Here is a 23760-nt window from a genome sequence, read left to right as displayed (position 1 = left end):
TAAGACTAGACTGAAGAAGAATTAATGCTTTTGAATTATGGTATTGGAGGAGAACTTTGAATATATCATGGACTGCCAGAAGAAGGAACAAATCTGTCTTGGAAGAAGTACAGCCAGAATGCTCCTTAGAAGCAAGGATGTTGAGACTTCATCTCACATACTTTGGACATATTATCAGTAGGGACCAGTCGCTGTAGAAGGACATCATGCTTGGTGAAGTAGAGGGCCAGCGAAAAAGAGGAAGACGTCAATGAGATGGATTGACACAGTGGCTGCAACAATGGGCTCAAGCATAACAATGACTGTGAGGTTGGCGCTGAACAGGGGAGTGTTTCGTTCTGTTGTGCATAGCATTGCTGAGTTGGAACCGACTTGACGGTACCTAACAACAACAACAACATTCTTGATAGTATTTGTAACTTTGTGTATATTTAACCTTTTTGTGTCACTTTGCTTTAGATGTTTCTCTTATAGTCAGTGTATAAAGGGGTTTTTACCCAAATCTTAATTTTTTAATTAGGTTTGTTTACCTAAGTATTTGGTTTTAGTTCTCATTTTATTTTCTGTTTGAAGTAAGAAAACGCACAAATGTGAGCCACCCTGCTAGACTCAAAATTCCTGGAAGGGTCCTTGTTGATTAATTTTTTAGTCCTGTACAATACCCAGAACTGTGTTGAAGGACTGGGTTTCAAATGTGTTAATGTGTTTGAGCTTAAGTGTCAGAGTGAGTAAATATCTTCACGGTAGTTTGGAAGATTATCAATAATCTGGTTGGGATAAAATTGGGGCAGGGGTCATCCTGGCCTCCGTGGAAGCACAAGCCCTCAGGGGCTGCAGCCCTCGCCATGTTCACCCGCTCTCTCTGACTTGGCACATGGCCTGGCAGACACACCTCTGGTTGAGGAGAAACGCAGTAGAGTTTCTCCCTCCTCGGCCACCTTACCATTACTACCACTCAATCTAGAGGTAGCTCCAATCTGAAATGAGACCTTAACTGCCCGACTTGCTTCTCCTAGATCAGTGTGGTGGCTGGAAGCACAATAAAAGAATAATTCAAGCACATTCAGAACTCAAAGGCATGCAAACAATGGATAAGCCTGAAGAAGAACTGCACCCAAGGCAGACTTTTCCTTCGTCTTCTTGATTCTCTTGAACCACTTGTTATCTCTGCATTCTTCCCAAAGTCATTCTTCATTTACACTGAGTTATTATTGTTGGTGTTCTTAGCTGCCAAAGAGTTGGCCCCTGACTCATGGTGACCCCGTGTGTTACAGAGTAGAACTGAGCTCGATGGGGTTTTCCTGGCTGTAAGCTCTATGGAAGCAGATTGCCAGGCTTTTGTTCCACAGAGCTGCTGGTAGGTTTGAACTGCTGACCTTTAGAGAAGCAGAGGGTGCTCCTCTTTGAATTATTAGTCTTCCTAACTACCTTTGATAGGCGTATTTCTGAATTACTTACACAGACTTGAAAGAAGCAGGGTGCGCTCACTGCACTATTATCCCTAGGCCAAGCTCAAGTACAGGGAAACCAAGTAAGAAGGGACTACTGGTCTACCTGTCCTACCTACAGTAAAAAGAGCTTTACCTTGAGAATCCACAAAGCAGTGGGAGGAGAGGTGAAGGAATATGGGTGAGCTAGTTTCATTTTTTTTTAGTTTCATAGAATAAGGATTATATTTTTTAAAAACAAGCCTAAACCATTGGCCAGACTGACAAAAGAAAAACAGGATAGGAAGCAAATAACCCGAATAAGAAACGAGATGGGCGATATCTCAAAAGGCTCAGCTGAAATTAAAAGCATCATATCAGGTTACTTACAAAAAATTGTACTCTAACAAATTTGAAAAACTAGAAGAAATGGATGAATTCCTAGAAACACACTACCTACCAAAACTAACACAAACAGAGGTAGAAGAACTAAGTAGATCCATAACAAAAGAAGAGATTGAAAAGGTAGTCAAAAAGCTCCCAACAAAAAAGAGCCCTGGCCCTGACAGCTTCACTGCAGAGTTCTACCAAACTCTGAGAGAAGAGTTAACACCAGTATTACTAAAAGTATTTCAGAGCATAGAAAAGGACGGAATACTCTCAAATTCGTTCTATGAAGCCAGCATATCCCTAATACCAAAACCAGGTAAAGATACCACAAAAAAAGAAAATTACAGAACTACATCCGTCATGAACCTAGATGCAAAAATCCTTAACAAAATTCTACCCAATAGAATTAAACAACATCCCCCAAAAATAATTCACCATGACCAAGTAGGATTCATACCAGGTATGCAGGGATGGTTCAACATTACAAAAATGATTAATGTAATCCATCATATAAATAAAACAAAAGAACCACATGATCTTATCAATTGATGCAGAAAAGGCATTTGACAAAGTTCAACATTCATTCATGAGAAAAACTCTCAGCAAAATAGGAATAGAAGGAAAATTCCTCAACATTATAAAGGATATTTATACAAAGCCAAAAGCCAACATCATCCTAAATGGAGAGAGCCTGAAAGCATTCCCCTTGAGATCGGGAACCAGACAAGGATGCTCTTTATCACTGCTCTTATTCCACATTGTGCGGGAAGTTCTAGCCAGAGCAATTAGGCTAGACAGAGAAATAAAGGGCATCCAGATTGGCAAGGAAGAAGTAAAATTATCTCTATTTGCAGACAACATGATCTTATACACAGAAAACGCTAAAGAATCCTCAGGGAAGCTACTGAAACCAATAGAAGAGTTTAGCAGAGTATCAGGATACAAAATAAAAATACAAAAATTAGCTGGATTCCTCTACACCAAAAAAAAAAAGAACATCGAACAGGAAATCACCAAACCAATACCATTTACAGTAGCCCCCAAGAAGACAAAATAAGCTTAGGAATAAATCTTACCAGAGATGTAAAAGAGCTATACAAAGAAAACTACAAGACACTACTGCAAGAAACCAAAAGAGACCTACATAAGTGGAAAAACATACCTTTCTCGTGGATAGGAAGACTCGACATTGTAAAAATGTCTATTCTACTAAAAGCCATCTATAGATACGATGCAATTCTGATCCAAATTGCAATGATATTTTGTAATGAGATGGAGAAACAAATCACCAACTTCATATGGACGGGCAAGAGACCCTGGATAAATAAAGCATTACTGAAAAAGAAGAACAAAGTGGGAGGCCTCACTCTACCTGATTTTAGAGTTTACTATACTGCCAGAGTAGTCAAAACAGCCTGGCACTGGTACAACAACAGGCACATAGACCAATGGAACCAGTGGAACAGAACTGAGAATCCAGATATAAGTCCAACCACATATAAACAGCTGATATTTGACAAAGGCCCAAAATCAGTTAATTGGGGAAAAGACAGTCTCTTTAACAAATGGTGCTGACATAACTGGATGTCCATCAGCAAAAAAATGAAACAAGACCCATACCTCACACCCGGCACAAAAACTAACTCAAAATGGGTCAAAGACCTAAATATAAAATCTAAAATGATAAAGATCATAGAAGAAAAAATAGGGACAATGCTAGGAGCCCTAATACATGGCATAAACAGTCTACAAAACATTACTAAAAATGCAGAAGAGAAACTCGATAACTGGGAGCTCCTAAAAATCAAACACCTATGCTCATCCAAAGACTTCACCAAAAGAGTAAAAAGACTACCTACAGACTGGGAAAAGAAGTTTTTAGCTATGACATTTCCAATCAGTGCCTGAACTCTAAAATCTACATGATACTGCAAAAACTCAACTACAAAAAGACAACCCAGTTAAAAAATGGGCAAAGGATATGAACTGGCACTTCACTAAAGAAGGCATTCAGGCTAATAAATACATAAGGAAATAAATGCTCACCATCATTAGCCATTAGAGAAATGCAACTCAAAGCTACAATGAGATTCCATCTCACTCCAACAAGGCTGGCATTAATCCAGAAAACACAATAAATGTTGGAGAGGTTGTGGAGAGACTGGAACACATACACTGCTGGTGGGAATGTAAAATGGTACAACTACTTTGGAAATCGATTTGGCACTTCCTTAAAAGACTAGAAATAGTACTACCATACGATCCGGTAAACACATTCCTTGGAATATACCCTAGAGAAATAACAGCCTTTACACAAGCAGGTATATGCACACCCATGCTTATTGCAGCACTGTTTACAATAGCAAAAAGATGGAAGCAACCAAGGTGCCCATCAATGGATGAATGGATAAATATATTATGGTATATTCACACAGGGGAATACTATGCATCAATAAAGAACAATGATGAATCTATGATACATTTCATAACATGGAGAAATCTGGAAGACTTTATGGTGAGTGAAATTAGTTGCAAAAGGACAAATATTGTATAAGACCAGTATTATAAGAACTGGACAAACAGTTTAAACAGAGAAGAAAATATTCTTTGATGGTTACGAGAGCAGGGAGGGAGGAAGAGGAGTTTTCGCTAATTATGTAGTAGATAAGAACTCTTTCAGGTGAAGGGAAAGACAACACATAATACAGGAGAAGTCAACACAACTGGACAAAACCAAAAGCAAAGAAGTTTCCTGAACAAACTGAATGCTTCGAAGGCCAGCAAAGCAGGGGTGGGGGTTTGGGGACCATGGTTTCAGGGGATATCTAAGTCAATTGGCATAATAAAATCTATTTAGAAAACATCCTACATCCTACTTTGGAGAGTCGTATCTGGGGTCTTAAACAATAGCAGGGAGCCATCTAAGATCCATCAATTGGTCTCAACACACCTGGACCAAAGGAGAATGAAGACCACCAATGACACAAGGTAACTATAAGACTAAGAGACAGAAAGGCCCATATAAACCGGAGACTCCATCAGCCTGACACCAGAAGAACTAGATGGTGCCAGCTACAACCAATGACTGCCCTGACAAGGAACACAACAGAGAACCCTTGAGGGAACAGGAGAGCAGTGGGATGCAGACACCAAATTCTCATAAAAAGACTAGACTTAAAGGTCTGACTGAGACTAGAAGGACCCAGATCTTCTGTTAGCCCAAGACAGGAACCATTCCTGGGGCCAACTCTTCAGACAGGGATTGGACTGGAATATGGGATAGGAAATGTTACTGGTGAAGAATGGGCTTCTTGGATCAAGTAGACACATGAGACTGTGTTAGCATCTCCTATCTGGAGGGGAGATGAGATGGCAGAGGGGGACAGAAGCTGTCCAAATGGACACGAGGAAGGAGTGTGCTGTCTCATTGAGGGGAGAGCAATTAGGAGTGTATAGCAAGGTTTGTATAAATTTTTATATGAGAGACTGACTTGATTTATAAACTTTCACTTAAAGCACAATAAAAATTAATTAAAAAAAACAAGCCTGCATGCATACCCATTATCGTCGAGTAGATTCCGACTCAGCAACCTTATAAGACAGAGTGGAACTGCCCCATAGGGTTTCAAAGGAGCGGCTGGGGGATTTGAACTGCCAACCTTTTGGTTAGCAGCTGAGCTCTTAACTACTGTGCCAGCAGGGCGCCCCTGCATGCACAGAAGCTATTTTATTAAGAGATGTATTTATTATGCTTCTGGGTACAAGTCGAAACAGCAATCACAGCTAGATGCAGGTCCAAATGCTAGGCTTGGGGAAGCCTGTGCTGTGGGGGCTGACTGAGTTACCAGTGGGGACTACAGGCATGGAAACACGGTCCCGGTGTTTGGAAACTCCAACCCAGCTCAGGAGGAGAGACCATGGCTCCGTTCTTCTTGCCCCTTCTAGTGTGGAAGAGGACTACCTGTAAAGGGTTGGGAAACACGGTCTCTGTGGCCACTCGCCACCATCTTAACTAGTTTTCAAGCCCCTTTATGAAAATTTCTTCACAATAGACTGAACTAACCAAATTGTTTTCTGAAATAGTTACCAAATCAATCAAGTTTACATACTGTTGTATAAAGACATTATGATAGTGAGTTAAAGCTAAAATGAAAATTAAGGAAAAGGGTGGTGGGGGAGAAAATTTATACATAGCTTGGCTGGAAAAGTAGGGACAATTATAGATTAATTCTTAAGTTTATGCTTTAAATGGTTTTATTGGTGACAAAGTAGAGCAGAAGATGGAAATGCTTTTATTCCTAGAACCTAATTAGGGCCATGTGGTTAAGAGCTACGGCTGCTAACCAAAAGGTGGGCAGTTTGAATCCACCAGCTTTTCCCTGGAAACCCTGTAGGGCAGTAGTAGTGTGTCCTATAGGGTTGCAATGAGTCGGAATTGACTTGACGGCACTGGGTTTGGTTTTTGGAGCCTTGCTGATGCAGTACTTAGGTGTTCAGCTGCTAAACAAAAGGCAGGCAGTTTGCATCCCTGGGCCGCTCCGTGGAAACCCTATGGGGCAGTTTTACTCTGTCCTATAGGGTTGATATGAGTGGGAATCAACTTGAAAGCAATGGGTTTGGTTTGGTTTTTTTTTTTTGGTATTTTGCTCTAAGAGTCCCTGGGTGGCACAAACATTTAAGCACTCAACTGCTAGTCAAAAAGGTTGGTGGTTTGAACACACCCAAAGGCGCCTTAGAAGACAGACCTGGCAGTTCTACTCAGCATAGATGGGGTCACCATGAGTTGGAATTGACTCGATGGTAACAACAACAACAACATTTTTCTCTGACAGCTGTGAATCAAGGGTTGGGAGGAAGCTGAGCTGTGAGCAACTGTGGCATGATGTTTATATGTGATAGAAATGAAACAAGTTCGGATCCAGGCAAGTGGACGTCTTAGTAAGTGTCCAAACAAAACAGCATTTGGGTTCTAATTCGTTTACATGCTTTGGGCTTCTGAATTCTCCATCTTTTTTCCAGAGTTAAATTGCCAGACTCAGAAAGCTAATTGTCAGGTCTTTTGTGCAGATGACTGCGTAGGTTAGCAGCACCTTGGTGGCCAGAGGGACAAGGGTTGAAGCTGCCACCTGTGGTACACTCTCCTCTCAGAGTTTTTGCATTCTGATAGAACTGACATTTTGATTTAAAGCACAAAGAGAAACCTGCCCCTGTCTTTTCTCCATATTTCAATTAAGGGGTGAAAAAGGAAGTAAGCTAAAAATAAGAGTAGAATTCTGACAGAGATTGGTGTCTGTGAGCAATAAATGGGGGACTTAAAAGCCCCTCGGAACATTCGGTTCTTTATGTCAAAGGGCTCCTTTCCTCCCGTCTCTTTCCTTTCTGGGCACAGAACCCAGTGAGAACCATGACTCTAATTCAAGTCCGTGCGGCTGCCACTGGCTGTCATGGAGAATAATCACTTTTCCACCTTTGTGCTACATATACAGTAAGTCTGTGTGAATGTTTTTATTATTATTCACAAGACTTTCTAAGCAAATGTCCTCACATTCTATGGTGGTAGCTCACATACGCAACAGAATACAAACCCCAAGGTTTATAGATTTGGGCAATAGCAAGTTTGGCCAAAAATAGGTGAGTGGATGTTAGTTATGAGGAGATTGATTTAGGAATAAATGGCTTAAGTGGCGCAATGAAAGTTGTGGCTGGTAGCAAAATATACTTAACAAATTTATGAATTCAACTTAATATTCTACCATCTTCCACTTTTTTTTTTTTTTCTTTCTGATCTAGGCCCTTGGGTGCAGGATTTTAAGCTAACTAACCAAAACAGATAACATGCTTCCTTCAACCAGAATAAGAGAGGTTCTGAGTATCACCTGGGCACAGGGCTCCCAAGAATAGAGAGCATTTACCAGCCTCCCTTGCAGCTAGATGAGTCCATGTGATGAAGTTCTGGCTAACTTTCTAATCTAACTGTTTCTCTTGGCTGGTTAGATTGCTTTGACTATAATACTGTAATAGACATCTTCACCTATGAAGTTCTATGCGCGTTTACAATTTTTCCTTTTCTCCCATCTCTTTTCTTTCCCAGCATAAAACACACTGAGAACCATGAATGTAGATACATGTAGATGTTTTGCAGAAACGTAGACAATTTTCCCTGAAAAGACAGGATGCTTTGGCTCCTTTCCTCTAAGTTGCCACTGGACCACTAATGGGACAGAGCCGTAGCTGCTGCCTACAACCATGAGGATCAAAGCCCCACCCAGGAGTGGTGGTGAGACAGGTAGAAGGACCTGCCAGGTCAACCCGAGAGTCCCACAGACTCTCACATTTAAACCACTGTCCTTTGGGCCCCTGTTCTTTCAGCTGAACTGAATCCTAGTGGATACACTCTCAGGAAGACATATATAGAACATGTAGTTACACATGTGATGGATATAACGCAAGGGAAAAGTAAAGGATGTTATGGGGCCAAGGATACCGCCAATCCACTGTCTATCTCTGAATTTATCTACTAGTTAAATGGTAGAAATGAAAATTGTTAAAGTCATTGTCTTTGATGTGATAATTCCTAAGAATTTATCCTAAGAGGAAAAAATTGGAAACACAGATAAAACTTCATACATGAAGATGTCTGTTACAGTATTATTTATCATAGTAAAATCAATCTAACTAGCCAAGGGAAACGGATTAGAAAGTTAGAAAGTAAATATTTACATTCTATGGAATATTATGTTGGTGATAAACGAATACCCATGAGGACTGTATACCAGCATATGGTACACCTACCCATTATTTTTTACACAACATGTAAAAGCTGGATATACGGTGTAGTTAGTATGGATATGGGAGCAATGAGAGGAAATACATCAAAACTGATACTATAAGTTATGTTTGGATAACACGATTACTGGTGATTAGGTTTAATTTTGAATACAGATGATTTTTAATTTTCTGATATCCAAGATTTTCTTTAATGAGCATGTACCAATGAACAGGAAACCCTGGTGGTGTAGTGGTTAAGTGCTACGGCTGCTAACCAAAAGGTTGGCAGTTCAAATCCACCAGGTGCTCCTTGGAAACTCTATGGGGCGGTTCTACTCTGTCCTATAGGGTCGCTATGAGTCAGAATTGACACGATGGCAATGGGTTTGGTTTTTTTGGTACCAGCGAACATGAAGACTGACCAAAGCAAAAACAAACCTTCAATTTTCCTGACTTTAAAGATAAAATGGAGGAGGGATAGTAATAAGGTCCTGCAATTATGTCTAAAACATCAGTAACACAAGTTCAGGCTGGCCTTTGTTGTTAGGTGCAGTCAAGTCGATTCTGACTCATAGCAACCCCATGTACGACAGAACGGAACGCCGCCTGGTCCTGTGCCGTGCTCATAATCGTTGTTACGCTTGAGCCCATGGTTGCAGCCACCATGTCAATCCACGCTGGCCTGGGCCTGACATACATTTTCTTATATGAAGGAAACACATGAGTTTTAGTTAAGTAGAAGCTCAGTGAATTGACAGTATTATGTGACCATTAAAGCAGCCGATGTAATCTTTAACTTTAGTACAACTGTGGGGTTCCAACAGTAAAGGTCAGCAGTTCGAACCCACCTAGCAGTGCCACCGAAGACAGTCCTAGCCATCTGCTTCTGTGAAGATTACAGCCAAGAAAACCCTATGGAGCAGTTCTACTCTGTAATACATGGGGTCACCGTGAGTCGGAATCAACTCGATGGCAACATGTTTGATTTTTTTTTTTGCGGGGGTGGGTGTGGGGATAGGGTTTCAAAAAGGATAGTAACAATCAACAGCCTAGTTTTAGAGTATTAGGTTCTGTTCTCGGCAAAGCTTTTTGAGGGTGATGCTGACAAACTGTAATGCGTGCAGGAGAGCGTGGTGAAGGTATCTGGAGAAAATGTTATATGAAGAATCATTAAGGGCCTTAGGGATATTTAGCCTAGAAACTTGACATTAGAAGCCTGCTAACTGACTTCCAGCATGCGGCCGACAAATATCTAGAGAGGTGAGACTTAGACGCCACTGTCTCTGGGGTGGAAAGAGACCCAACATGAAGCAAATACTATGGAGACAGTATGGGGCCTTATGAAAGTAAGAGTATTCTAAAAGTTAGCTATACTGAAAAGGAAATGGGCTTTCTTTTGAGGTAATAAGCTATCATCAGAGGAAGCATTCATCCTGTGTTAGAAAATGCGTATCAAGGGTTTCACAGGAGGGATTCCTGTGTTAGCAGGAGTGTGTTATTCCTTTTATGGTCAGTAAGAGTTGTTGGACAGCACAAATGGCTAAGCACTGAACTACTAACTGGAGGGCTGGCAGTTTAAACTTACCCAGAGGCGCCTTGGAAGACAGGCCTGGCTATATTCTTCCCAAAGGTCACAGCCTTGAAAACCCTATGAAGCAGTTCTACTCTGCAATGCGTGGCGGCGGGGTGGGGGGTGGGGGGTGGTCCACCATGAGTCGGAATTGACTCGATAGCAACTTAGGACAACTAACGACAATCGGCCTTAAGGTTATTTTATATTACGAATGACATTTAAAAATTAATAAGTTTGCTACTGACCTCTTCAACTGTTGGATGATTTATTTTCATCTTAAAGAAAGGTAGGGCTTAGAATTAAATCCCGAGTTTTTCAGGGTCATATCCACCTGGGTACGCTTGTGTTCCCAGTGAGTTAGACTCTTTCCAAGATTCCCTCGATCCCAACAAAAGATGTCCTGACTACCCTCCTACTACACAGCATCTCGTAACTCCGCGAGTCCCTCATATCTCAGGTGAGTAAGCTGTGGTTTGTAAGAACAGTATTTTTTTTCAGTTATTCAACAAGTCTAGGTCCAGCAGATACCCAACACACTGGCAGCTGAAGAAGAGTTGTAGTCTTTTTACAATTCGGCAGCCAGTTATTCTTCCAAAACATAATCCAGAGATGTGATTCCTTTGCTTAAAGACCTCTGATTCTTTCCATCATACTGGAACAAAGCTTAAGTCTTTAGAATCACCTATAAGGTCATAAAGGAGCCCTAGTGGTGCAGTGGTTAAAGTGCTCAGAAGCTAACTGAAAGGTTGGTGGTTCGAACTCACTAGCCGCTCCATGGAAGAAAGATGTGGCAGTCTGCTTCCATAAAGATAACAGCCTTGGAAACACTATGGGGCAGTTTTACTCTGTCCTATAGGGTCACTTATAGGGTCACTATGAGTCAGAATTGACTTGACGGCAGCAGGTTTGTCTTTTTGGTTTATAAGGCGTTAGAGGGACCAGCTGGGCAGATAAGTGTCTACCTACTTTTAGATGGTATTAGAAATCACATACGTCCTTATAGTTCTTTGGGAACTCTTCCTATCCACATAAAAGAGAAATCTCAGGTTTAAGAAATTATAACTAAGGTGTTTAGGAGACAAGGGCAATTTAGTTCAAACATTACTTATGGTCTTGTTATTCTCTCTTCCTTCACTGACCCTTTACTGGGACACATCTAGTCTAGTTCCCTGCATGTCTATTAGTGAGGGTTTAGACTTTCACTCAAATTAAAATCCTATCTTAACAAGGAGGTATTGGTCAAAAACTAAAAAAAAAAAAAAAAGCCTCACTTAATTCAGCTCCAAGTTTTTGTCCCTGAATCTCACGACTATCTGAAATCCTACCTAGTCAATACCTTATTGTTGCAAAGTACCTCTCATATATTACCCTTTTTGAATTTTGCAACAATCATGCATTATCAAAATTATAAACTTTTTGGTCTAAATATTTGTCTTCCTTCATCATGGTATTCTTCTATTCTCGCATTTTATTTTAGATATGTATTGCCAGTTCCTTTATGGGCTGGTATTGGACAATTGGAATCAGGAATCATATGTTCCACTATCCCGGGAATGAAACATTGATGAGGAATGATGTTGCATTCATTGTCAAAAAGAACACTTCAAGATTTTCCTGAAGTACAGTGCTGTCAGTGATAGGATGATATCCATACGCCTACAAGGGAGACCAATCAATACGACTGTGATTGAAATCTACACACCAACCAGTATGGCCAAAGATAAGAAATTGAAGATTTTTACCAACAACTGCAGTCTGAAACTGATCAAACATGCAATTAGGAGGCACTGATAATTACTGGTGATTGGAATGCGAAAGTTGGAAACTAAGAAGAAGGAATAGCAGTGGCAAAATATGGCACGGGTGTCAAAAATGACACCAGAGATAGTTTGATGGAATTTGCAAGACCAAAGACTTCATTGCAAATACTTTTGTCAACAACATAAACAGCCACTATACATGTGAACCTCACCAGATGGAATACACAGGAATCACATCGACTATATCTGTAAAATTTTGCTGAAGACCATTTAAAAGTGGTTGCAGCAGTACATCGCCATCGAACTGCCGGAGATTCAAGACAGGTTCAGACACGGACATGGAATGAAGGACATCACTGCTGATGTCAGATGGATCTTGGCTGAAAAGCAGAGAATACCAGAAAGATGTTTATCTGTGTTTTATTGACTATGCAAAGGCATTCAACTGTGTGTATCATAACAAATTATGGATAACACTGTGAAGAATAGGAATTCCAAAACACTTAATTGTGCTAATGAGGAACGTGTACATAGACCAAGAGGTAGTCTTTCAAACAGAACGAGGGGATACCGCGTGGTATAAAATCATGAAAGGTGTGTGTCAGGGTTCTATCCTTTCACCATACTAATTCAACCTGTATTCTGAGCAAATAATCTGAGAAGCTGGACTATATGAAGAAAAACTGGGCATCAGGATTGGAGGAAGACTCATTAAAAACCTGCGATATGCAGATGACACAACCTTGCTTGCTGGAAGTGAAGAGGACTTGAAGCACTTATTGAGGAAGATCAAAGACCCCAGCCTTCAGTATGGATTACACCTCAACATAAAGAAAACAAAAATCCTCACAACTGGACAAATAAGCAACATCATGATAATGGAGAAAAGATTGAATTTGTCAAGGATTTCATTTTACTCAGATCCACAATCAACACCCATGGAAGCAGCACTCAAGAAATCAAAACACACAGTGCATTGGGCAAATCTGCTGCAAAATACCTCTTTAAAGTGTTAAAAAGAAAGATGTTGCTTTAAGGACTAAGGTACACCTGAGCCAAGCCAAGGTGTTTTCAATGGCTTCACATGCATATGAAAGCAGGACAATGAATAAGGAAGACTGAAGAAGAACTGACGCCTTGGAATTATAGTGTTGTTGAAGAATGTTGAATATAGTATGGACTGCCACAAAAATGAACAAATCTGTCTTGGAAGAAGTAGAGCCAGAATAAGCCTTAGAGGTGAGGATGGCGAGATCAGGAGGGACCAGTCCCTAGAGAAGCACATCATGCTTGGTAGGGCATCAGTGAAAAAGAGGAAGACGGTCAACGAGATGGATTGACACAGTGGCTGCAACAGTGGGCTCAAGCATAATGATTGTGAGGATGGCATAGGACAGGGCAGTGTTTTGTTCTCTTGTACATAGGGTCACTATGAGTCAGAGCTAACTTGAGGGCACCTAACAATAACAACATGGCCAGCTCCTTTAAGTCCTTTGTGGAACAGAGTGAGTGATAAAGAGGTTTCTTTGAGGTCACTGGAATCCAGTCCTAAGGTCCCAGGCCTCTTGCTGCTATCTGGTGCTGCCCCCACCGGGAACGACCAACCCGAAGAGGCCAGGAGCCAGCATAGAGCACAGTGTGTCCTCGGGACCCTTGTCTCACAGGCCAGGGTGTTGGCTTCCTACATTCATCATGTTCATAAGGAGCCCTAGTGGTGCAGTGGTTAAGCGCTCAGCTGCTAACCCAAAGGTCGGAGGTTGGAACACACCCAGCAGTTGCGCTGGAGAAAAGACCTGGAGAACTGCTCCCATAAAGATTACAGCCTAGAAAACCCTACGTGGCAGTTCTGCTCTGTCACACGGGGTCACTATGAGTTGGGATCAACTCAACAGCACCCAACAACATCATGTGCGTGCTTATGTTTCTGACAACCTCTTTTCAGCTGGAGTCTTCAGGGCAGGACTAAAGGTTAAGAAGATGAGCCAGTAGATGTTAAGCTCTTTGGACTCATAGAGAAGAAATTGCGCCCTGCTGATGGATCTTCTGATGTGTGCAGGCCGCATGCCAGAGGCCTGATTCATCTTCTGTGTGCTCCGCCCTGGTACCTGCCACTTGCATCTTTTATGCAGGGAGTCAAACATGGTTAAAGCTGGCCAAAGTGTCTGCCGTCCCCCCACCACATACTTTGGAGAGATGTCACAAACCCTGAACATCATTAGACAATCCATGCCATCTACTGCACACCTACTTTGAGAAATGCAGCCCTGAGGCATGTTTTTGTAAACATGGCAGGTCAGGAGGTCCATGACCCATGACACTAAGGACTTTGGCTCCATACCCAGCCCTGGCTTCCTGGGGCTGGGAGCTCTAAAAGGAGAAATCAGCAAGGCAGTCCTGGCCTTGGGTGTCCACATTCCCAGGCACAGCCCTAGGATTGCTGTTCTGGCCCTCTCTAACCAGCACTAGTGGGACACAGGCTGGAAAGGACTGCCCTTAGACATGCTGTATCCCCCTCCCAAGTCCCCCCCCCAGAAGACACACAAGAGCCCACATTCAGATGGTCACCCTCCCCTGATCATAGGCTGTTTCCAGGGGTGCAGGCCTGCGTGCAATGCCACCATCAATCAGTCACTCATCAGTTACAGTCACCATTCACATCCATTTATCTCATCGCAGCCTGCAGCAGCTACCACCCCTAATCGCCCCAAATCAGCCCAACACGGTGAGTGGAACAGGATCGCCCACAGACTCCCTAAGACAGTTGAGTGGGAGTGCCAGCCCTCCATCCCCATGGCAGGGGTGGGATACAGAACCACATGAGAATGGACAGTGATCAAATGCCACATTTCTCAGAGCGCAGCTCCTCTGGGCTGCTGATTCCCAGGACTGTGGCTGTAAGCACGTCCTCTTTTTACCTATACGGCTATAGCATCCATATTTACGCAAAGCTGCTTTTTTCTTCCACTCAGGTTTCCCCAGTGGCCTTTCTTTAGTTGTTGCTGTTTCCCTGCCAAGCATCAGCCTAGTGGTTTCTGCATCGGGTTCTTATTGCACTGACCCTTGGGGTGGCTCCCAGTACCCTGTCCAGTGGGTGAGCGCACTTGTACGTTCTACACATTTGCTTTGGATGTGGATGACACAGGGTGGTCAGTGACAGGAGCTAATGATCTCCCTGTTTTTCCCTATTTGGGAATGTCACCACACCTCTCCTTTCGTGATAGTGTGTGCATGTGTACACACGTGTACACGCATGTACATGTGTGCCTGCATGTGTGAATCCATGTGTCTCAACCCAGAGTCATACACACAGACATACACTGAATTGATTTCCATTCAGTTCTCATTACGTCATTATTGTGCTTATATACTTTCTACTTTACATAACATAGTTTAAGGAAGTCAAACTCTCTAAGCCTGCATTGTCGGATTTCTTACGAGTAAATAGTGCCTAGGATTCTGCAAGGCATTTACTACGTGCTCAATAAATATTAGCTGCTTCTTCCTCCACTTTTCCGTGAGCTCAAAAATAGAATGTCAAATCTTTATCTGAGTATTTATGCACAACGCACTTTCAGTGTGAGAGGAAATACGTAAATAAGATAACACCCAGGTGATAGCAAAACGATTTTGCCCCTAAAAGATAAAATCCTAGCCAGGCGTAAGCAGCACGCTTCGCTGTGATGGGGAACACAGGCTTAGTGGCACACAGACCAGCTCAAGCTCAAAGCAGCAGGGCGCCCACAGGGCTGTCAACACTCCTGGGAATTTAGCATCATGTTTCAACTGAGCCCTGGTGCACTGTTATAATCTTAACTAAACCCACCAAACTGAGGAATGGGGGCGGGGGGAGCGTGTGCCAGGAGATGGTGCACACACACAAAAATTATTTAACGACCAAGCTATCCCAACTGGATTTAACTGAATTTCTTTTTTCTTTGGATGAAAGATTAGTTGCCCTTGCATCCTGATTGAAAACAGGCTCAAGGAAGTTGAAAACTTGGTCAAGACAGAAAAGAGCTCTTTTGGGGCTACTATCTCCTCCCTGTACACTCAAATCTGACCTACAAAGCAGAAGGTTGCAAAGCAGAAGGTTGAGGCCTTGGGTGTCTTAGTGTTCAGTGGTAGGATTCTCCCCTTCCATGTGAGAGACCGGGGTTCAGTTCCCAGCCAACGCACCCCCTGTGCAGCCACCCCACCTGCCAGTGGAGGCGTGCATGTTGCTGTGATGCCGAACAGGTTTTAGTGGAGCCTCCAGACTAAGACGGACTAGGGAGAAAGGCCTGGTGACCTACTTCCAAAAGTCAGCCAATGAAGACTTTACGGGTCACAGTGGTCTAATCCTGACTTACAGGGTTGGAGAATGTTCAATCAGCTCTTTGTTAGAACTTGGATTTTTTTTAATTACCTATGTAGGGGGAAAAGACAATTTTGTGTGGGTTGAATGTTTAGAAGTGGGCTATGTTTAGGTGGCTGGGAAGCTGAATGATACATGGGTAATGCTATGGGGGCACACCGAACCTATCAGTAGATCTAACTACACACATGTCATTTCTAGGAGCAGCTGGCATAGCGAGGCACGCGGAAAAACAGGAAAACGCACCCTCTGTTCACATATTGTGAGAAGTGACACTGGAGTTACTTATTCATGAGAATTTCGTAATGTATTAGTAAGTTTGCTGCAGGATATTTCAGAAAAGTAATGAAGGCTTAGTAAATGTGGGTTTTTTTTTTCCTTCGGCCTTCTTTCCTAAGAAATAAATGAGGTGAAACTTTCTTTTCAGCTCAAGATGTCAGCTCTTCCTATGCCAAATCTCATTTATCACCTGATCCTGAGCCTGCAAGCCGCTGCCTTGGAGACAATGAGTCAGCTCTTGCTGAGGCCTGTACTCCTCGCCCTCTGGAGGCAGGGCCCCGACTGGCCCCTCAGTGTCCTGTTGCAGGGAACCTGCAGAGGGGAGGGGAGGGATGAGGGAGGAGAAGACTGGAGCGGAGGGAGAAGAAATGCAAGTTCAGACCAGCTATTGCTGTCGTGTGCTCACAAGTCCATTCTGACTCCTACCGACCCCACATGACAGAGCAGCACTGCCCACAGGGTTGTCTAGGCTGTAATCTTCACAGGCGCAGATCGCAGCCATTCTCCTTGGAGCAGCTGGTAGGTTTGAGCTGCTGACCTTTGGTTCGCAGGGCTCCTTACTATATTATACGAAATATATATATTCCCTCCATAGTGCTTATTTATTTATTTATTTATTAATTTTTATTAAGCTTCAAGTGAACATTTACCATTCCAGTCTGTCACATGTAGGTTTACATACATCTCACTCCCTTCTCCCACTTGCTCTCCCCCTATTGAGTCAGCCCTTACAGTCTCTTGTTTCATGCCAATTTTGCCATCTTCCCTCTCTCTCTATCTTCCCATCCCCCCTCCAGTCAAGAGTTGCCTACACACTCTCCCGTGTCCACCTGATTTAATTAGCTCACTCTTCATCAGCATCTCTCTCCCCCCAACTGACCAGTCCTTTTCATGCCTGATGATTTGTCTTCGGGGATGGTTCCTGTCCTGTGCCATCAGAAGTTCTGGGGAGCATTGTCTCTGGGATTCCTCTAGTCGCAATCATACCATTAGGTGTGGTCTTTTAGTGAGAATTTGGGGCCTGTACCCCATTGGTCTCCTGCTCCCTCAGGAGTTGTCTGTTGTGCTCCCTGACAGGACAGACATCGATTGTGGCTGGACACCAACTAGTTCTTCTGGTCTCAGGATAATGTAGGTCTCTGGTTCATGTGGCCCTTTCTGTCTCTTGGGTTCTTAGTTGTCGTGTGACCTTGGTGTTCTTCCTTTGCCTTTGCTCCAGGTGGGTTGAGACCAATTAGTGTATTTTAGATGGCCGCTTGTTGGCATTTAGGACCCCAGGCGCCACAATTCAAAGTGGGATGCAGAATGTTTTCATAATAGAATTGTTTTGCCCATTGACTTAGAAGTCCCCTCAAACCAAGTTCCCCAGACCCCAGCCCCTGCTTCGCTGACCTTTGAAGCTTTCCTTTTATCCCGGAAACCTCTTTACTTTTAATCCAGTCCAATTAGGCTGACCTTCCTTGTTTTGAGTGTTGTCTTTCCCTTCACCCAAAGCAGTTCTTATCTACAGATTGATCAATAAAAAGCCCTCTCCCTCCCTCCCTCCCCCCTTTGTAACCACATAAGTATGTGTTCTTCTCCGTTTTTTCTATTTCTCAAGATCTTATAATAGTGGTCTTATACAATATTTGTCCTTTTGCAACTGACTCATTTCGCTCAGCATAATGCCTTCCAGATTCCTCCATGTTATGAAATGTTTCAGAGATTCGTCACTGTTCTTTATCGATGTGTAGTATTCCATTTTTTTTTTTAGTATTCCATTGTGTGAATATACCACAATTTATTTACCCATTCGTCCGTTGATGGACATCTTGGTTGCTTCCAGCTTTTTGCTATTGTAAACAGAGCTGCAATAAACATGGGTGTGCATATATCTGTTTGTGTGAAGGCTCTTGTATCTTTAGGGTATATTCCGAGGAGTGGGATTTCTGGGTTGTATGGTAGTTCTATTTCTAACTGTTTAAGATAAAGCCAGATGGATTTCCAAAGTGGTTGTACCATTTTACAATCCCACCAGCAGTGTATGAGAGTTCCGATCTCTCCGCAGCCTCTCCAACATTTATTATTTTGTGTTTTTTGAATTAATGCCAGTCTAGTTGGTGTGAGATGGAATCTCATCGTAGTTTTAATTTGCATTTCTCTAATGGCTAATGATCGAGAGCATTTTCTCATGTATCTGTTGGCTGCCTGAATATCTTCCTTAGTGAAATGTGTGTTCATATCCTTTGCCCACTTCTTGATTGGGTTGTTTGTCTTTTTGTGGTTGAGTTTTGACAGAATCATGTAGATTTTAGAGATCAGGCGCTGGTCTGAGATGTCATAGCTGAATATTCTTTCCCAATCTGTAGGTGGTCTTTTTACTCTTTTGGTGAAGTCTTTAGATGAGCATAGGTGTTTGATTTTTAGGAGCTCCCAGTTATCTGGTTTCTCTTCATCATTTTTGGTAATGTTTTGTATTCTGTTTATGCCCTGTATTAGGGCTCCTAGGGTAGATCCTATTTTTTCTTCCATGATTTTTATAGTTTTAGTCTTTATGTTTAGGTCTTTGATCCACTTGGAGTTAGTTTTTGTGCATGGTGTGAGGTATGGGTCCTGTTTCATTCTTTTGCAAATGGATATCCAGTTATGCCAGCACCATTTGTTAAAAAGACTATTATTTCCCCAATTGACTGACACTGGTCCTTTGTCAAATATCAGCTGCTCATACGTGGATGGATTTATATCTGGATTCTCAATTCCGTTCCAATGGTCTATGTGCCTGTTGTTGTACCAGTACCAGGCTGTTTTGACTACTGTAGCTATATAATAGGTTCTGAAATCAGGTAGGGTGAGGCCTCCCACTTTCTTCTTCTTTTTCAGTAATGTTTTGCTTATCCGGGGGTTCTTTCCTTTCCATATGAAATTAGTGATTTGTTTCTCTATCCCCTTAAAGTATGACATTGGTATTTGGATTGGAAGTGCGTTATATGTATAAATGGCTTTTGGTAGAATAGACATTTTTACTATGTTAAGTCTTCCTATCCATGAGCAGGGTATGTTTTTCCACTTAAGTATGTCCTTTTGAATTTCTTGTAGCAGAGCTTTGTAGTTTTCTTTGTATAGGTCTTTTACATCCTTGGTAAGATTTATTCCTAAGTATCTTATCTTCTTGGGGGCTACTGTGAATGGTATTGATTTGGTTATTTCCTCTTCAGTGTTCTTTTTGTTGATGTAGAGGAATCCAAGTGATTTTTGTATGTTTATTTTATATCCTGAGACTCTTCCAAACTCTTCTATTAGTTTCAGTAGTTTTCTGGAGGATTCCTTAGGGTTTTCCATGTATACGATCATGTCATCTGCAAATAGTGATAGCTTTACTTCCTCCTTACCAATCTGGATACCCTTTATTTCTTTGTCTAGCCTAATTGCCCTGGCTAGGACTTCAAGTACGATGTTGAATAAGAGCGGTGATAAAGGGCATCCTTGTCTGGTTCCCGTTCTCAAGGGAAATGCTTTCAGGTTCTCTCCATTTAGAGTGATATTGGCCGTTGGCTTTGCATATATGCCCTTTATTATGTTGAGGAATTTTCCTTCAATTCCTATTTTGGTTAGAGTTTTTATCATAAATGGGTGTTGAACTTTGTCAAATGCCTTTTCTGCATCTATTGATAAGATCATGTGGTTTTTATCTTTTGTTTTATTTATGTGATGGATTACATTAATGGTTTTTCTGATATTAAACCAGCCTTGCATACCTGGTATAAATCCCACTTGATCAGGGTGTATTATTTTTTTGATGTGTTGTTGGATTCTATTGGCTAGAATTTTGTTGAGGATTTTTGCATCTATGTTCATGAGGGATATAGGTCTAAAATTTTCTTTTTTTGTAATGTCTTTACCTGGTTTTGGTATCAGGGAGATGGTAGCTTCATAGAATGAGTTGGGTAGTATTCCGTCTTTGTCTATACTTTGAAATACCTTCAATAGTAATGGTGTTATGTCTTCTCTGAAGGTTTGGTAGAACTCTGCAGTGAAGCCATCTGGGCCAGGACTTTTTTTTGTTGGAAGTTTTTTGATTACCGTTTCAATCTCTTTTTTTGTTATGGGTCTATTTAGTTGTTCTACTTCTGAATGTGTTAGTTTAGGTAGGTAGTATTGTTCCAAGAATTTATCCATTTCTTCTAGGTTTTCAAATTTGTTAGAGTACAATTTTATGTAGTAATCTGATATGATTCTTTTGATTTCATTTGGTTCTGTTGTGATGTGGTCCTTCTCGTTTCTTATTTGGGTTATTTGTTTCCTTTCCTGTTTTTCTTTAGTCAGTCTAGCCAGTGGTTTATCAATTTTGTTAATTTTTTCAAAGAACCAGCTTTTGGCTTTGTTAATTCTTTCAATTGTTTTCCTGTTCTCTAATTCATTTAGTTCAGCTCTAATTTTTATTATTTGTTTTCTTCTGGTGCCTGATGGGTTCTTTTGTTGCTCACTTTCTATTTGTTCAAGTTGTCGGGACAGTTCTCTGATTTTGGCTCTTTCTTCTTTTTGCATGTGTGCATTTATCGATATAAATTGGCCTCTGAGCACTGCTTTTGCTGTGTCCCAGAGGTTTTGATAGGAAGTATTTTCATTCTCGTTGCTTTCTAAGAATTTCCTTATTCCCTCCTTGATGTCTTCTATAACCCAGTCTTTTTTCAGGAGGGTATTGTTCATTTTCCAAGTATTTGATTTCTTTTCCCTAGTTTTTCTGTTATTGGTTTCTAGCTTCATTGCTTTGTGGTCTGAGAAGATGCTTTGTAATATTTCGATGTTTTGGATTCTGGAAAGATTTGTTTTATGACCTAATATGTGGTCTATTCTAGAGAATGTTCCATGTGCACTAGAAAAAAAAGTATATTTTGCAGCAGTTGGGTGGAGAGTTCTGTATAAGTCAATGAGGTCAAGTTGGTTGATTGTTGTAATTAGGTCTTCCGTGTCTCTATTGAGCTTCTTACTGCATGTCCTGTCCTTCTCCGAAAGTGGTGTGTTGAAGTCTCCTACTATATATGTGGAGGTGTCTATCTCACTTTTCAATTCTGTTAAAATTTGATTTATGTATCTTGCAACCCTGTCATTAGGTGCGTAAATATTTAATATGGTTATGTCTTCCTGATCAATTGTCCCTTTTATCATTATATAGTGTCCTTCTTTATCCTTTGTGGCGGATTTAAGTCTAAAGTCTATTTTGTCAGAAATTAATATTGCTACTCCTCTTCTTTTTTGCTTATTGTTTGCTTGATATATTTTTTTCCATCCTTTGAGTTTTAGTTTGTTTGTGTCTCTAAGTCTAAGGTGTGTCTCTTGTAGGCAGCATATAGATGGATCGTGTTTCTTTATCCAGTCCGTGACTCTCTGTCTCTTTATTGGTGCATTTAGTCCATTTACATTCAGCGTAATTATAGATAAGTAAGTTTTTAGTGCTGTCATTTTGATGCCTTTTCATGTGTGTTGTTGGCCATTTCATTTTTCCACATGCTTTTTTGTGCTGAGACGTTTTTCTTAGTAGCTTGTGAGATCCTCATTTTCATGTTTAACTTTGTGTTCATTGAGTCGTTACGTTTTTCTTGAGTTATGGAATTGATATTCCTTTTTGTGGTTACCTTTTTATTTACCCTTATTTTTCTAAGTAAAAACCTAACTTGTATCCTTCTATATCGCCTTGTATCACTCTCCATCTGGCAGTTCAATGCCTCCTATATTTAGTCCCTCTTTTTGATTATTGTGATCGTTTATCTATTGATTTCCATGATTTCCTGTTGTCTGCATTATTTTGTTTATTTATTTATTTTTTAGAATTAGTCTTAATTTGTTTGTTTTTGTGCTTTCCCTATTTGAGTTGTGTTGATATCAGGACGTTCTGTTTTGTGACCTTGTATTGTGCTGGTACCTGATACTATTGGTCATCCGGCCAAACAATCTCCTTTAGCATTTCTTGCAGTCTTGGTTTAATTTTTGCAAATTCTCTAAACTTGTGTTTATCTGTAAATATCTTAATTTCTCCTTCATATTTCAGAGAGAGTTTTGCTGGATATATGATCCTTGGTTGGCAGTTTTTCTCGTTCAGTGCTCTGTATACGTCGTCCCATTCCCTTCTTGCCTGCATGGTTTCTGCTGAGTAGTCTGAACTTATTCTTACTGATTCTCCCTTGAAGGAAACCTTTCTTTTCTCCCTGGCTGCTTTTAAAATTTTCTGTTTGTCTTTGGTTTGGGCAAGTTTGATGATAATATGTCTTGGTGTTTTTCTTTTTGGATCAATCTTAAATGGGGTTCGATGAGCATCTTGGATAGATATCCTTTCGTCTTTCATGATGTCGGGGAAGTTTTGTGTCAGGATTTCGTCAACTATTTTCTCTGTGTTTTCTGTCCTCCCTCCCTGTTCTGGGACTCCAATCACTCGCAAGTTATCCTTCTTGATAGAGTCCCACATGATTCTTAGGGTTTCTTCATTTTCTTTAATTCTTTTATCTGATTTTTTTTCAGCTATGTTGGTGTTGTTTCCCTGGTCCTCCAGAAGTCCCAGTCTACATTCTAATTGCTCGAGTCTGCTCCTCTGACTTTCTATTGCGTTGTCAAATTCTGTAATTTTATTGTTAATCTTTTGGATTTCTACATGCTGTCTCTCTATGGATTCTTGCAACTTGTTAATTTTTCCACTATGTTCTTGAATAATCTTTTTGAGTTCTTCAACAGTTTTATCAGTGTGTTCCTTGGCTTTTTCTGCATTTATCCTAATTTCATTTGTGATATCTTTAAGCATTCTGTAAATTAGTTTTTTATATTCTGTATCTGATAATTCCAGGATTGTATCTTCATTTGGGAAAGATTTTGATTTGTTTGGGGGGTTGGAGAAGCTGTCATGGTCTGTTTCTTTATGTGGTTTGATATGGACTGCTGTCTCCGAGCCACCACTGGGAAACTAGATTTTCCAAGTAGTCGGCTGGTACGCTGGCTCCTGGTTCTGAAAACAGTCGCTGTCTGCCCGTATTTGTTCGTTTTCCGTCTCTAAGTCTGTGCTTGTTGTTCAGAGTTCGTAGATTGTTATGTATGTGATCGATTCCCTTGTTTTTCCGAGTCTTTGTTGCAAGAGGGATCCGCGGTAGCGTCCACCTAGTCCACCATCTTGGCCCCTGTCCCCATAGTGCTTATTTATTATACTTGTCATGTTATTGCCCTCTACCCCTGAATGCGTCATGGGGT

At 41.2% G+C, this 23760-nt stretch overlaps 1 protein-coding gene across 10 annotated transcripts in view; it reads right to left on the bottom strand.

Moving 5' to 3' along the window:
* Positions 1-23760, bottom strand: part of TPK1 (thiamin pyrophosphokinase 1) — a 318478-nt gene that overhangs the window by 53735 nt on the left and 240983 nt on the right. The window lies entirely within an intron of this gene.

This window comes from Elephas maximus, chromosome 8 (assembly GCF_024166365.1).
Source record: "Elephas maximus indicus isolate mEleMax1 chromosome 8, mEleMax1 primary haplotype, whole genome shotgun sequence".
Classification (NCBI taxonomy): domain Eukaryota; kingdom Metazoa; phylum Chordata; class Mammalia; order Proboscidea; family Elephantidae; genus Elephas; species Elephas maximus.
This window is presented reverse-complemented; position numbering and strand designations above follow the sequence as displayed.